General features: G+C 42.4%; 1 protein-coding gene across 2 annotated transcripts in view; it reads left to right on the forward strand.

Annotated features, from left to right (window-relative positions):
• The window catches only part of IGF1R (insulin like growth factor 1 receptor), a 165,080-nt gene that overhangs the window by 111,981 nt on the left and 37,312 nt on the right, over positions 1–15,787 (forward strand). The gene's annotated exons all lie outside the window — the stretch shown is intronic.

Genomic DNA, 15,787 nt, shown 5'->3' on the forward strand with positions numbered 1-15,787 from the left:
CGGGGCTGTGACCATCCCTGCCCGTGGATCGGGTCCCGTGGGGCAGCGCCTCGTGATGCGGCTCCATCCTCATAAACAAACCATCACGTGGAGTGCGGGCACGGATAGACAGCCCCGGCATTATCCTTATTGGATTTTCCTCCGAGCCGGGGCTCGTTTGAATGTTTTGGAACGGCTGCTGAATGAAACAACGCAACGCGCGTTTTTTTTTTCCTTTTTCCCTTCTTTCCTGTTTATTTTTTTTTTCTTTTCAGTCCTGGGATTTAGGATGCACGGAGARTCATTGAATCTGTAAGAAACCTCTCTAATGCAGGTGTTTGCAGTGCAGCCTGATCTTCCTTGTTGACAAAAATACATTAACATGAACAAGCACCATGTCATATGAGAGGGTGTTGAGCATTTAAAGAATTTTGTCCTGTGCATARTTTTTTCCCATTTAACCAGCAGAGWTTTTATTAAAARTTGATTTCTCTGGCATGCAGTTCCTTAGACCCATCGTGTGCCCAGTGGAAGCCACAACACTCTGAAGCCACACGATTTTTTGGACTGATCTGCTGAGCCTTGATTGGGACTGATTAGACTTCAAAAGTATTTAGCTCTAAATGTGATTGTAGCTGAGTTATTGAGTCTTTTGAGATTGACAGCGTGCCCATTATAAATGAGTGGGATGCTGTCCATGAAACAATATACGCTACAGGACTTCGCTAAGAAAATAACTTGGATCATGAGATTAGACTTACWGCTGCTGAATACTTCTTAGTTGTAATCTTCATCCTTAGATACAGGGGCTCAGCTGTAATTCGTTGGATGCATGTCAACATTGTTGTTTTAACAAGGTAACCCTGATTTAAATCAGCAAAAACTAGATTCACATGTGCATCACCTTGATGTTTTAACAAGGTAACCCTGATTTAAATCAGCAAAAACTAGATTCACATGTGCATCACCTTGATGTTTTAACAAGGTAACCCTGATTTAAATCAGCAAAAACTAGATTCACATGTGCATCACCTTGATAACTTCTGGTTGTTGACAGATTCCCAGTAGGCTGTATGGACGTTTGGGAGGTACCAGGTTCAKGAGGATATTTTTTAATGGTTTGTAGATAATAGCTCATGAGGTTGCATTTTTAGTAGTCTGGATAGGAAGGAGGCTTGAGGAGTGATTTAAGAGCTCAAGGAAGAGCCTGCAGAGTRTGCAAGCTCCTAAAGGATAATTTAGGCCAACAGGGGAGCAGGGGAAAAGCGAATGTAGAGCTGGAGATGGCAGAGTGAACAGGATGCCGTGTTCATCTGTCCAGAGACGACGCAGACGTGAGCAAAGCTGTGCTGTGCCATGCAGGTGAGGTGAACTCTGAGGGAATGAGAAGCTGGCCAAGGGGCTTGTGGCCTTGTAGAGTTTCTTTTAAGTGTAGCTTGGCAGATTTCAAACTGCATTTAGAAAGATTTTGGTTTCCACAGACATTGCTATTAAGTTATTTGTTCTGAGCCTGGTTTGGTTTTCGTTAGCCATTGCACCAACAGCCACAAAATGCTTTTGAAATTGTCTTTTCTCAGACACAGCGCTCAGGAACACATTGACCTGGTAATGTCATTCTCTAAATGATAATTTTTAAGCCAGACACATTTGTTAATCTTAAAAAAGGCMGTTTGGAGCAATCTCCCAGGTTCAGATGCAGATGGTTTGGACCATGGCCCAAGCTGTTCAGCTGTGGGCAGCTCATGGARACTCCAGGTTCCATCTTTGTGCCGTGGGTGAAATCCTGTCACATCCCCACTGGTGTGTTGTTAAATCCAGCAGTGACTGCAGGGTACTGGGGTTGTTGGTAGCTGAGAAAATCCAGTTGTGATTGACACTGGTTGTGTAGTAGAGGTTCCATCAAAYGCTGGACAGTGAACTGAGAACCAGAGATGAAAAACATGGGAGTTTTGTGTAGCTGGACTCTGTCCATACATGTYTGTTCCACAGTAGAAGAAGCCACCATCTCTCTCCAGTGAGCAAAAAAAAGTAGAATTAGATTAACTTTTCTCAAGTGACAAATTTGGCAGTGTTGTCTCTTAAAAACAATTATTGGCGTGAAGTTAATTCAAAGACACTTAATGATGTAAGCGTGTAAACTTTCCCAGGTGGCACCATCTGCATATGTGATTAAAAAAACCAGAATGACAAAACAAAGAAAACAATGTATTTTGAAAAGTGAAATTAATTTGTAAAGCCATTTGGCTTATTACTTAGAAAACCTTCAAAAACCAAAAAGTCCTTGAGTTAAAATATCTGAGATAGAAGCCTTTGGAGAAAACACCTTGTGTTTTCTTACAAGAATCCCAAGATTCTCCTTTACATTCTTCACCCTAATGTAGTTTATAATGAGCCTTTCAGCTGAATTTTGCTGTTAAGTGAAAAATTAACGCTGGTTAATGGTGGGAGCTGACTTGTGTGGACCAAGTAAGTCCTGTGAGGTGCAGCTGAGGGAGTTGGGGGTGTTTATGCTGGATAAAAGAGGCTCAGGAGGGACCTTATCACTCTCTACAAGTCCCTGACAGGAGCAAGTCAGGCCCTTGTCTCAGGCAACCAGCAGCAGGACAAGGGGAAATGGCCTCAAGCTGTGCCAGGAGAGGTTCAGGTTGGACATCAGGAAGAATTTCTTCACTGGAAGGCTGGTCAGGCATCAGGAGGGGCTGCCCAGGGAGATGGTGGAGTCCCCATTGCTGGAGGTGTTCAGGAAACAACAGGACATGGCACTCAGTGCTYTGGTTTAGCTGACAKTGTGGGGATCGGTCACAGGTTGGATTTGATGATCTTGGAGGTCTTTTCWAACCTTTATTTCCTGTGATTCTGTGATCTGTGTCACTGTTAAGCCCTTGGCTCAATACTCTTTGGCCAGACAAGCCTCACTTCTTTCCCTGCTGAAGATGGTGACATTTKTTGTCATTGTGTTTGTCCCAAAAGACCCAAGTCTAATATTGCAGAGGTATTTTACATTTTAAACTAGGCTGGAGTCCACTGTTCAAGTGAAATACCTGTTTTTTTTTTTGTGGCTGCTGACATATTCAGAGGTAGAATTTTTTACAAATATTCCCAAAGCAAGCTGATTTCTAGAACAATTTTTAAATGTTCGTCTGGCTTTTGCTTGTTTTTTTCTCTGTTATGTGCTAACAGCCTGACAAGAAAATACTTGAAGCCCCAGGTCTTCTGAATAGTGTTCTGTAATCGTGTGCTGAAGTCTGTAATTCAGGACTGGTTGCATTTTAAAAGAAAATTATTATGGTCATGTAGTGTCAGAGGCTTTTGCATATCAAGGCAGACAGCTTCTTCTGTTCCTAAATCTTCTGCCTTTTGCTGTACCATGGAGTAACTCATCTTTTTTTTTATTGCATTCATCCCGCCAAACCCCGCATCAAAACCAGCCACTTGATTAGATTTCATACTTTGTAAAGCATTTTGAGAACCGCTGATTAAAAAGCACTGTATGAATGTGAAGTATATATTTTTCTGTTACTAAGCATTCATCAAGTTTAATTTGTGGSAACCAAGGCCAAGAAGCTGATGTTGGTAGGAACAACCTCTTTAAAACCTGGGAAGAGGATGCAGAAGTTTTGTCGAATGAGCTGTTGGTTGAAAAGCACTGACCAGGAAAGGTATAAATGGATTAAAAGTTTCCCATGTGGGGAAGGACACGATGTGGGGAAGGAGGGAGTAATTAGTCAGTTTGGAGATCTTGAGTAGCAGTTAATCCTCCAGCAGCAGCGCGGCCACCRGCGGATGCTGCATCCTCCGGGATGATCTCTGCGAAGCCGCTTTGCTTTCTGTCATCACTTTAACAAACCRCGCTGCCTGGATAAAGTGCATCAAACGAATCTCAGAAATATTTAAGCTGAAATATGTATTAAGGGTAGTAGCTGGCCCAACCCCTTAATTTTTTCCCCACGTCATTCCTAATTCATAAAAACAAACCATAGAACAGCCTTGAACTTTGTGCAAAAATCTGTTGCTCTGTAATTTGCAATTTAAATGATACTTCTCTGTATTTGACTGCAGGCAAGATCAGCTATTCTGTTCCCATCCAATTTAATGCTTTTAGTTTTGGGTGTGTGCGTGGGACATCCTGGAATACTAATTATTTTTTCCCCTCCCTGTTTCTTGTTTCAGAGCCATCAGCAAGCAGGATCTGCTGTTTTTGGTAGTTCCCTTTCATTGTTTTTCAGKGAAGGTTCTGTCTGCAAATTTGGATTTGTCTGGGTTTTGTTTGTTTTTTTAACCGGTGTGATTTTTAAACAGTGTGTTCTGGCTAGTGTTTGCATAATTTACAGAGAACTTCATTTAATGGGTATGGMAGTTGAGGTTCTGCAGAGAAGGCAGGACCTGCCCTGTTTAAAAAAGAGGCAGATCCATTCATTGTTTGGCGTTGCAATCATAAACATGGGAAGAGAAATGCCATTTCTAATGATGGGATAGCAAAATGTTTCTCAAATTAAGTTATGGCAATACAGTCATATCCCCCTGCAGCTGGCCAAAACCAGCCACTGGTTCCCTTTTATATTCAGGACCAGCTGGACCAGAGGTGATGCATAACTGTCACAACATTTCTCAGCATCAGCACTGAATGTTTTTGGGGGTGATAAGGTGTTGAGAACTGCAGCATGGCCAGAAATACTTTGTTTTTGCTCTGCTTTGTGTACTGTAAATATACACCTGGAGAACTTAGGGAATGGCATGGCTGGTGTGTGCAGAATAGATCAGTACAAGGAGGAGGATGTACCTCTGAATAGTAAAAACGCAGCGTAGCATCGTGAGGAGGTGGAAAATGGGAAGTGTGGTGATGCTTTCACCTCTTTGACCTCTGTAATGAAAGGTATCTGCAGTTACCGGCTCAGGGAGACCCATAACTGGAAGAAAAGGTTATTGCAGTCTTGTTACTACAGTATTATGGAGAAATAAAGCTTAGGATTCAATAAATTTTCCATTTGCAGGTGTTTGTAGTTGTCCTATAAATCCAATCATTTCTGGGGTAAACGAGGTTGTGAAAAGTTTCATGGTCTGTCTGAAGTCTGCACATTCTGCATGAAGAAGCTGTAAATACTGATATTGCTGAATTGTAGAGCTTGTTTGTTTTGGGAGCCTGGGTTTTCTCCTRTACCTAATGCTAACCTTCTACAGAATTAATCAAATACTTAGTGGAATTTTAACATCAAAAGATAGATAAAGGTCTGTCAAATTATCACACATTGTGGAGAAACATCACTGCTGCACTGCAGTATAAACATTTTTAAAATTATATAAATAATATGAAATTTTAAAAGAAAAATGTAAGTGGTAATCCTAAATTTTGCTCTATTTAGTTCTTCAGAGACCTTTTTATTATTTCACTCTGTGGTCTAGATGGATAAAAACATAATCCATATTTAAATCCTTTCCTCAAAGTATAGTGAACTTTAGCTCCCTCGATAAATTTAGATCATTTTTCTTCTTGCTAAGTTGGAGGAGTGTTTAATAGCTCTTAAAAGTTTGTTTCGTGTGGCAGGTACTGGAAAACAATTCCACCAGTAGCACTGCTGYAGAGATGGGGAGAGGTACAGATCATATTTTCTCTTTGAACATCTGACTCACCAGAGCTGCCTGTTAATCCTGACAGCTTTATTGCAAAGCAAAGAAAGCGGCTGAATAAATTCAGGGGGGCAAAAAAAAAAAAATAAATATTGCAGCACCACTGCCTACCTGCAGCAGAGACAGTGACCCTGGGATTAACGGGAAGGAGAGGCAGGTGCTCTTGCTTTGCTTTATGGGAATTTAGGTGCTGTCACTCTCTCAGACAGAATATTCGCTAGGAGAARATGTTCTCAGTCAGTCACACAAAGTTGGCCATGTTCATCACTTGCTTTCCACTTGCTTGGTCATGTTTTTTTGTTAGTAGGTATGGAGGCTTAAACTTTCTAAGCATGGTCCAGATCTTGCCTTACTTTTGTATGTGAAGCAGTAAGACCCCCATGTAAGTTCTTCTGACCTTGCTTTTCAGCAAAGCCTCCTAGGAAGGGTTGTGTGTTTCTTGCTTTTTGTGGGTTTTTTTTTTTTTTAATAGCCCTGATACTCTAATGAATCATAGAAACCAGGAATGTCAAGGGTTGGAAGAGATCTTAAAGCTGATCTGGTCCCAAASCCCCTGCCATGGGCTGGGGCACCTCCACTAGACCAGTTTACTCAAGACTTTATCCATCCTGGCCTTACAATGAATCCACCTCCATGAGAGCTAGTTCCTAATCACAGACACCAGTAACATATTTTGAATTCTAAAAAATGCCTCTATCTATTTCTCCCTCTGTTTTCTGGATAAATATTTATTTACATTGAGCATACTAGGAGCTGTGAAATAAAAAARGCTTTGTGCCCCACAGGTGCCTGGCATGAGTTAAAAACCCATCAATTACCAGGCACCTCTGTCATGACAAAACCTCAGATTTCTTGCTGAGATTTTAGAACTAGCAAAGCATTTTTGTTCAAAAGATGGGATGTGATTGCATGACTCTTGGGCATTCATCTGGATAAGGAATGTCACCCAGCCCTCATTTGTATGTAATGTGTTTTTTCCCTATTTTGCTGCATTTAGGTACCTGGTAGAGTCTCTTTCCCTGCCAGGCACTGGAGGTCTGTAGTGGGCCAGCATCAGTCAACACACCGTAATTTCTGGGGGGTTTTGGATTAAATTTTTGAGGGTTTTGCCTGCTTTGGATTTTGAGAGGCCAATGAGCCTGTCAGGCTTGGATTTGCCTGGTACCTGTGGTGTGTCTGTGCTGTAGGTGACTGAGGAGCTGCTGAAATCCCTGGGGCGAGCGTGTAGGAATCGCACGGGGTTTGTGCTGCAAACACAGAGCATCGATCCCCAGCCCGGTGTGTCATTGCCCAGACATGGCCTCTAATACCAGCYTGGAGAAGAGCTGCCAAAACCACAGTGCTCGAGGCCTCTCCCTCTGAGTTGGGCCAATGCTGGAACGAAACAGCCCCCAGCTTGTTCCTCCGGGACACAGGCCTGCCTTGTTAGGAAATGGGTGAAGTTTGGGAACCCACAATACCTCACATAGCTCTGTGTACAGTAACGGAGGGTGGAAATAGGGCCATAGGCATGAGCAACCAGACGAGTTATAAATATAGAATACTCTCTCAATTCCAGTTTCGTTAGTCATGGGAGGACAGTGAGAGTTTTATAAACTTATAAGGAATATACAAACAGTTCTGAATTTAAAATAACTCTGTATAATTTTTTTTAGTGTGTGAAAAGAATATTCTTTTTTGAGACCATCCATGTAAGTATCTGCTATACACAGAGCGTAAGGATCTGCGTATTTATATGTTCATGTGAATGTGACTTGAGATGACAAAAAAAGGTACCGGGGAAGAAAAGCGTAGCTTAAACGTGCCAAACTTGAGCAAAAACAGAGTGGGAAGCAGCGTGCTTCCCACTTTGTGCCAATATCAAAAACATGAATCCCCTCTTTTTCTTTAATAAGTGCTGTCTGATGCTGTCTGAGCAGCCAGGCAGTGTCTCTGAGCTGGCTTTGCTGCAGCCTGGAGCCCCTGTCAGATCCAGGGATACAGCTCACCTTGGCTGTCCTTCCTGCAAATAAATAAATAAACCACTGCTACTCCCTAATCTGATCACAAATCCTTACTACAGGGAAGGATTTAGAAAGTCCGAAGCAATGTCATTATTATTTTTTCCCAGCCATGCTAGCAGGAATTCCTGAAAAGCATGTGGAAGTGTATCAGCAGAGACAACTCAAGCCTTTGCTGTGTGAGTACATGGCCGGCAGCGCCATGTGTGCCGTTTGTCCCGTGAGTATATTCTGTGTGTTTGCAGTTTCTGGGGGATGTCACAGTCAGACAGTTTATTTATCAAACTGTTGGAAGAACTGAAATAGTTCAGTCTCACAACGGAGGAGGATTTTAAAGATAGCGAGCTGAGTACAGGCAGGACGACACTGCCATGCTTTGCTTGGGTTAGGAGGAAACGCTGAGCACACGCGGCTGCTGCTGSTCCATCCCTGCTCCTCACTGACCCAGGGCACTTTTCCCCAACATCTTCAGCCTCAGGTGTTTTGAGTCCTTTGCCTTGAGCTGTCTGGGGATTCAGAGCTGCCTAACTTGCAGCAGTTCACTTGGGGCMTCCTTTGTGTTTGTGCCACAGTGGACTGGGAGCATCCTTGCCTTGCCAGAGCAGGTTCTGCAGCCCAGCTCTGCCTTTTGTATCCACAGAGCCAGGCAGGAACCCATGAGCAAACAGGCAACTGTTGCAGCAGCTCTCTTGTTTGGAGATCTGGCCRTGGAGGATGAATTTAAAAGTTTGTCCCGATAGTTCAGAATGATTTAAAGACTATGAAAGCAATTTGCATCAAGTCTTCAAAGATAACCCAACGTTTTCGCATTTTCCTGTGAAATGTTTTCATCCATGGTTGTGGTGTATARGAAGAAACTAATTCTAATGCAGCCTTAAAGTCAGTTGTATCATTCCCACTGTCAGCGTTGCCTGTAAATTTGTTAAAATGCATTAAGAAATGGATTAATGCACAATCTTTCTGTCTGCTTTTAGGTCTTAGAAATTCTGGCACTTTCTGTATTTCCTCTGTGTTTATAACAGAGGAAGATTAAGAATGAAAAATACCTTCCATGGTTATTAAAACCAAGGAAAAAGCTCACCCTTTGACTGTTGTGGATCTCTAGAGCACTATCTTCAGTTGCTGTCAGATCTGCTTATACTCTTGTATTTCTGGAAGTCCTGAAGGAAATASTTTATTTGATCATTTTAGCATAATTGCGCTAACATTGTTTGGAGCATCATTGCTGTTGTTGTTAACAGGGTGCCTTCAACTCGCAGTGTACAAATATCGTAAGYGATGTCGTACTCTCAGATTTAGGAGTTTGTAATTTTAAAAAAATGCACCAGGTGAAAGTCTGTGAAAACTTTGCAAACCATCAGCATTCTTGCAACTTGCTCTGCCCTTCCATTATCATTCTGCTCTTTTCTCGGGTTCCTGAACATCTGGATCTTACTCCTGGTTTTAATGGCCTCTCTCACTAACAGGTGAACAGCTTGAAAACTCTTGCTCTGTAGTAAAACAGTTTGCAAGTTCTTGGTCTTTCTGGCTGTTCCTTGAATTTTGTCTTTCTAAAGTTTAGAACTCTAGAGGTTTTGTCATTTGTCGTAGCTTAGTTTGGAGATGGTCAGAAACTTTCTAGGTTTGCCTTGCTGTCTGTATTATAAACAATTTTCCTGAAGCTTTTTTTCCCCTTCAGTTTTAATGTAATTAGCCCTCAGCTGGAGCAGTGTTGATTCAGCCTCCAAGAYGAACATTCTGTTTCATTGCTGGTGCCAGAATGGTTAAGCTGTTGATGGGTGTAAGGCATAAATGCAAAGGGCATTCCTGAAATGGAGTAGGAGCTGAATCCCTCCGAAGCAGTGACTCTTGTTTGCCCTGGATTAAACTGCCGTGATCCTTCGGCATTAAGAGAACTACATAATTTAGGCCAGTGTGATAATGTTATCAAGCTGTCTTCCTCCTTTAGAATAAATCTGGAATGTGAATAGTGGTCCTTCTCCAGCTGGGCTTTTGCCAGGAGATGGCTGACCAGCACTCCTTGCTTGCAGTATATTAATTAAATCCTGTAAAGCTTATTGCCTTACACTTGCAGCGTTTGGAAGACAGGCAGATTAAATCTAGCTTTAAGCAAGAACAAGCAAAACCCCAATATATCGCTCGTAATCTGCAGCAAAAAGAAAAATAATTTGCCTCAGAGCTTCTCTTCAGCAGCACTTTGCTTTCCTTATCTGTTCCTGCAGAGTTCAGGAACTTCAGTTGTCCCTTTAGGAATGCGGATAAGTCTGTGACAGTGGTGGGGGATGGCAGTGGATGGGGAGCAGCTCTCACCACTGCGGGGGGACCCTCATGTTCCTGCCTTCCTCTGATCAGTGTTACTGCTCTGATTTGCATCTTCCAGTGGGAAATTTCCCCGTGCGTAGAGGAAACGTTTGTGGAACAGTGCGGTCCTGAGGGTAAAACATTGCCGGCCAGTTTGTTTACCCCGTGTGGAAGATAGAGTGTGAGTGGCCTCAACTCCCCCGAGATGGTTGTGTATCTGCCTCCGTGGGGTTTGTTTATGTACTGAATTCATACTGGCGTGGAAGGCACTAAATGGATTTGTTTTTTTCCTCATTCTCTCAAGTGCCAGCTGCAACGATGCCAGTCTGGGCTGTGCTAGGCAGCATAAACTGTTTTGAAGGAGAATGCAGTTCATGCTGCCTGGGTTTGTCAATAACTTGTGTGTGTTGCACCTTCCTGGGCCGTTACGTTATGCACTTGGGAGCAAACGCTCACTACCTGTGCTGTCCGTGGGTTCCTGTTGGCTGTGGGATAAGGGGGTTGTTTCCTTCACTCAGGTTTCCATTTGCTCCCATTTCAGTGGAATGGGAGTTCCTGTAACGCTGCTGGAGCTATTAGTGGGGTTGATTGCTTCATTTGCAGAAAGCTGAAGGGATGGGAGTTTTACAGAGCCAGTGTGTCCCCAAGTCCTCGACTCCAGATGAAATGGATCTGGCGCACATGTTGTTTTTCTCACAGCTGGGAAGCCTGGAAGCTGTTCTGGTATAACTTCCAGGGTAAGGAATGAATGAGAGGTGGCCAAAAGAGGGATGTGTGGGGTCATCAAACTTTAGTTTATCCAACTGAAATACACCCACTGAATGATGGAACATTTCCCCTCTGCTTTGTAGACCGCATTACATCTGGTGGAATCTGAGAGTCTCCAGGTGCTGGATAGTGCTGGGCTTTCCTAACTCGTCTCCCATTCCTTTCTTCCACTTCCTTTGCTCCAGAATCATCTACAGGTGCTTCCTTCTGAGCAGTTGGCTCCAGCTGCTGCACAAGTGGCTGTGTATTGCTTTTCAGAATCTTGAGGAGGGGAGTACACAATGATCGATCTTTCATATGATTAAAAATTGTGCAGTTCGTGGGCTGATGTCAGGTTGGGCAAATCCATTGAGATTATTTTGAGGTTCTGGATGCTTTATCACACGTATTCCTTCATGTAGGGATAAAGGCATACACAGCATCTGTGAGAAACTGAAATACTGAGAAGGAAGAGACCAGAAAGCGCTGTGTGGAGGCTGACCAGGTGTAGTGGGAAGAAAATAATTCACTGAACCACTTCAGAATAATTTCAGGATCCTTGGAAAGGTCTCTGGGATAAAAATGGATTGGTAGTGGCTAGGATTTAAACATGGAAACTCATGGCTGGTGAATAATCTGTAGTCAAACATAGCTTGCGGGCTGCAGACATAATGCCCCCTTGGTATGAGTTTGTACAGACCTGTCCCACTGTTTTGCTGGTGAATGTGACTCCACAGACTGGAGGTTTAAAGGAGGACGAGGTGATCTCTTCCAAGTCCTAGRTCAGTGCAGGGTTGAAGTGAATGTTTGAAATCTGGCAGTTAATGTCTGAAGCTGCCAGCCTTCATGCCTTAACTCTTATAAAGTCRTTCAACATGGCAGCGTTTTTTGCCTTCAGGATTTTCACTAAATATGAGAGAACCAGTTTCAGAGAAGGGGAATAGACAAAATTACAAAAATACACAATTGTTGATAAGCTGCTGATACCTATTTCTGTGGTAATAGAAAGATTCATACAACTGCTCTGAGTGGCCTCTTCAGTGCCTTGGAGATGACTTTTACCCGTATTTCTGTGATCAGAACACGCTACTGCGTGTATTTAATACGTGTATTTCCTTTTATTCTGTAGTTATTTGATTCCAGCCCTGACCATGAATCACTGGAACTGGATTTTCTGAGTAATGTCTCTCCAGTCTCTCTATTCTCWCAGAATATTGGGCAAAAGAAATCAGGTCTTGTATAGGCTGTTGGAGCATTTCAAGTCAGCTGTTTGAAAGGCCGTACCAAAGTTTAGCCCATTAAAATGCAATATTTTTRAAATTCTGTCATGTAGAAGGATTAGCATTCCAAAAGTGACTGTATTTTTCTGTCTTTGTGGATAAATTTAGACAGCTAATTTTTTCAGTAGTTGGCTAGGAGAAAACACTCCCTTCCTCCTCTGGTTTCTGCTCAAAACGAGGCACTTTCTCCCCCCCATTTTTTTTTCCTGAAACATTATTTTATCTGAAGGATGCTCTAAAAAAGCCAAAAGAATATTAAAAAAAAAAAACAAAAAAACCCAACCCAAAGAAGGATCAAATATCTTTTTACAAGGAGAGAAAGAATCCTTAAAAAATATTTATCCCACACTTGGCAACCTTTTGCTTGCCCGCATGTGACTGGCGCGGTGCCATCCTTGGCCGAGGCCAGCGCCTCCGCTTGCCAGGAGTCTTCCTCCTCTGGCTGCATTTTCACTCCCTGTGACTGATTGTTTATTCACCTGATTTTTCTGCCCCAGCGTTGCTGAAGTCATGGCGTCTTGGAGATGATAAGAACACTTTGTCTGTCCAAACTGTACGATAGCCATGATGTCAGCGCGGGGTGTTTGCCGCGAGCCCTGGCGTGGCGCGCGCTCCGCATAGCAGGGAGGGATTAAATGTCAGACAAACTTWCTGCCACCTCCTCAGCCTGAGCCTGGCCAAAAGGGAACTGTCGTAAATACAGGCAGATGATTTCTTTCTTGCTTTTTTAATTTTTTTTCTTTTTCTCCCCCTCCCAGAGTTGTGTTTGAGGGTTTCCAAACCTTGCTCCGTGTTAGCAGTTTTGGTTTATCGTCTTGGGGGTTTTAATTGAGGATAATGAGTCTCTGAGTCAGATTCTCTTGGGGCTCCTCGTGTTTCTAAGATACTTGCATTTARTTTTAAGGTATCTCCTTGCCATATGTCAGGTCTGAATCTGATTTGCTCAGTAAACAGGCATTTTTGGAATGAAATATTTTGCCTTTTTAAAAATTTCTTTTGAATTTGTTTTTTTTTCATTGATCATAGTATCTTATTAGTATTTAGAAAATCTGAATTTTTTGTTGACAAGGAAAACTCATTTGAAGAAATAAGAGAGAAGGTGAAGCATGGGTGGACAAAGAAAGTTCTGTTGCTGGTTTTGCCCCAGTTAATTTGATTTGTGGCTRCTGGTGCTCTTGTAGTGTCTTTCTCTGAAGATCTGATGATCTGACACTACTTCCACTCCCTAAATGTAAATGGAGCCTGGTCTAGTCAGGCCTCCATCATCTCTTTATTAAAGTGCTTAAGGATCTGCCCTTCTCTGTGTCTTGCTTTGACTTCCTTCTCCCATGGCTGCCCTCCAAGGTCTCTGAAATTTTCCATTATTTTTGTATCTCCATGTGATGACAATTTAGCGTTTTTTGCCCTTGGGCTTGTCAGCAAGGATTTGTTCAGGGGGTTGTTTTTTTTTTTGTATATCGTCATCAGCCTTCCTGTTCCAAGGCACTGTTGTACCTGGCTGATAAATTCTGTCCCCAAATATCAGCCTACTGTTTGCTCATGTTTGTGTCTCCGATGTTCTTGCAGAATAAAATCAACAAGTTATCAAGTGTATTTCAGGGTGCTTTTTTTGGCCAGAGTATTTTGGAACCCGCATTTTGCATGTTTTGGTACCAATCTGGGAGCCTGAGCAGCACAGTTTGGGAGGGTGGGGGGAGGACGGATGGCTCTGGCCTGTGAGGTCAGCCAGTGTTGTTTAGTAAGGTTTTTAGAACAGGGATATCTGAGGGGACTGGCGTGTCAGGCAGATAAGGCTTTTTTGTTGTTGATAATGTGTSCTACACACACACACAGAAGTTCTTGTTCTGCCTCTTCAAAGAAACAGGATACCCGTATTGTCTCCAGGCTGAAAACTCTGCCAACGTTAGCAAGAACAAGCAGAAAATGGCACTGAGGAAAAAGCGAGGTTGCTGAGCTTTTAAAAAGCTATCTTTTAAAAGTTCTCCAGAGTTGATGTTAGAATGGTTGTGATTAAAATATTACTATAGTTTTGGAAACCTGTTTTGCTGATTGCCTTTTTCATGTGAACTTGTGTATCCTTCTGTGCTCCAATTTATATTTCTGTAGACCAGAGTCAGCAGATTTACCAGGAGATGGAGGGAATCCTATTTTTATAGCCGACTGCTCATGAATGGCAGAGGCATTAAGGGAATACAGGAGTCTTTCCCAGGAATGAAATAAACTCAGTCTATGTTTATGCCAATACTTGGTATAGCAGTGTTTGTTTTCCARCAATTGGTTCAGATGAAAACAAAAAAATCATGTATTTAATCAATACATCCAGTAATGAACTTTGTGGAGGCAGGAGGTGGGGGGGTGCGTGTTTTTTTTTTTAGTAGGGCTTTGAACTGGAAATGTAGCTACCACATGAAATCTGAGTTCTGGCACCCACTCAGCACAGCAGTCCATCTGCTAGCAAGACACACTGATTTATTTTTTTCTTTAAATCCCTTAGTAGTGCCAGATGCAAGTCCTGTGTGAAAGGCAGTTTGTGATACCTTACTAAGGTGGCATCTGGGCAGAATTCTTTTGCACCGGTGCTGATTACAGTCAAAAAGAGAACACACACCTGCATACGTGTTTTGTTTTGGTCTATGGGTTTGGTGTGTATRGTTAGTTTCCTTTCCAAGAAATAAAATCATCCAGCATCTTCAGACAATGCAGTGATTTGCCTCTGCATTCCTGCTCTCTGTAGTCTTACAGGCTCTGCAAAAATGTTCTGAATTTGGTTTGTATGTGATAGTTGTGATACTTGTGGTACCTGGGTAGGCACCAGCCATGCTCATGCTCCCACCTCCTTGTTCTCATGGTCTCCCCCCTCCATCCATTAAAAAAAAAAAAAGTGATTAATTTTAATTAGAGTCAATATAGAATCATTTTGACAAGAAATGGAAAATTCTTTAATGGCATTTTGACAAGTCCTTTTCAAGGTGGGCACTACTTAAARCTGTCAAAAAAAGGCTTTTTATAATCAAAAGTCAGTGTAAGATGTCAGCATCCTTGATGCTGAGCTATGAGCAGTGGGGGTTTTTGTGGTTTTAGGTTTGTTTGTTTTTGTGGGGGAGTTGTTTTTATTATTGTTAYTGTTATTATTATTGGTTAATRGCAGTCTTGTGCATTTTGTCCTGTGTCATGATGGTGGAGTTCTGCTCAATGGCATTATAAAGACACACTGCAAAGCCTGGACCTCATTATAGGAAGAGGAGGGTGTTAAGATTTTTAGGTATTTAGTCGTGCATTAAAACAGCACCGTGGCTGCAAACTCGGAGATAAATCACAAGACAGAACTTGTGTGGAGTTTCATCAGCTGCTCCCATGGTCATTTTGGGATACAAACTTCTCTCCTGATTCTCTGCCCTTTGCTGAAATCATTCACTTTAAATGTCTGTGGTGCTTCTCTTGGATCTCTCTGTCTGGCACCACTGTGATCCGGTTGTTACCGATGGTGTTTTAGCTAAGTTAGAAAGTGGCAAACAGCTCCTTAATACAAACCAGATTTGCAATCTGTGTTTTCAGAGCCTCTGGCACACGGCTCRTGTGGCTAAAAGGCCATACAGTGCTGTAATCAAAATGCTGTTGTTACATAAATAAAATGCTGCCACTTCTTTTGATCTAGCAGTGGTGAGCTCGGCTGCTGAGGATTCTGCTCTTTGTTMGTGTCTTCCAAGCTGAAATGCTTTCACATAAAACGAATGTCTCCATAAATTTGCACCCCTTTTTTTATTTTTTTTTCTCCCTTTCATATTTTGTTCTTTGAACCCAGAATTTGAGGATAAGGCAGAATTCTGTTATGCTCTTCAGGGGAAAATAGTAGCT

This window comes from Malurus melanocephalus, unplaced genomic scaffold (genome assembly GCF_030028575.1).
Source record: "Malurus melanocephalus ecotype Western Australia unplaced genomic scaffold, MMel_1.1 scaffold_244, whole genome shotgun sequence".
Classification (NCBI taxonomy): Eukaryota; Metazoa; Chordata; class Aves; order Passeriformes; family Maluridae; genus Malurus; species Malurus melanocephalus.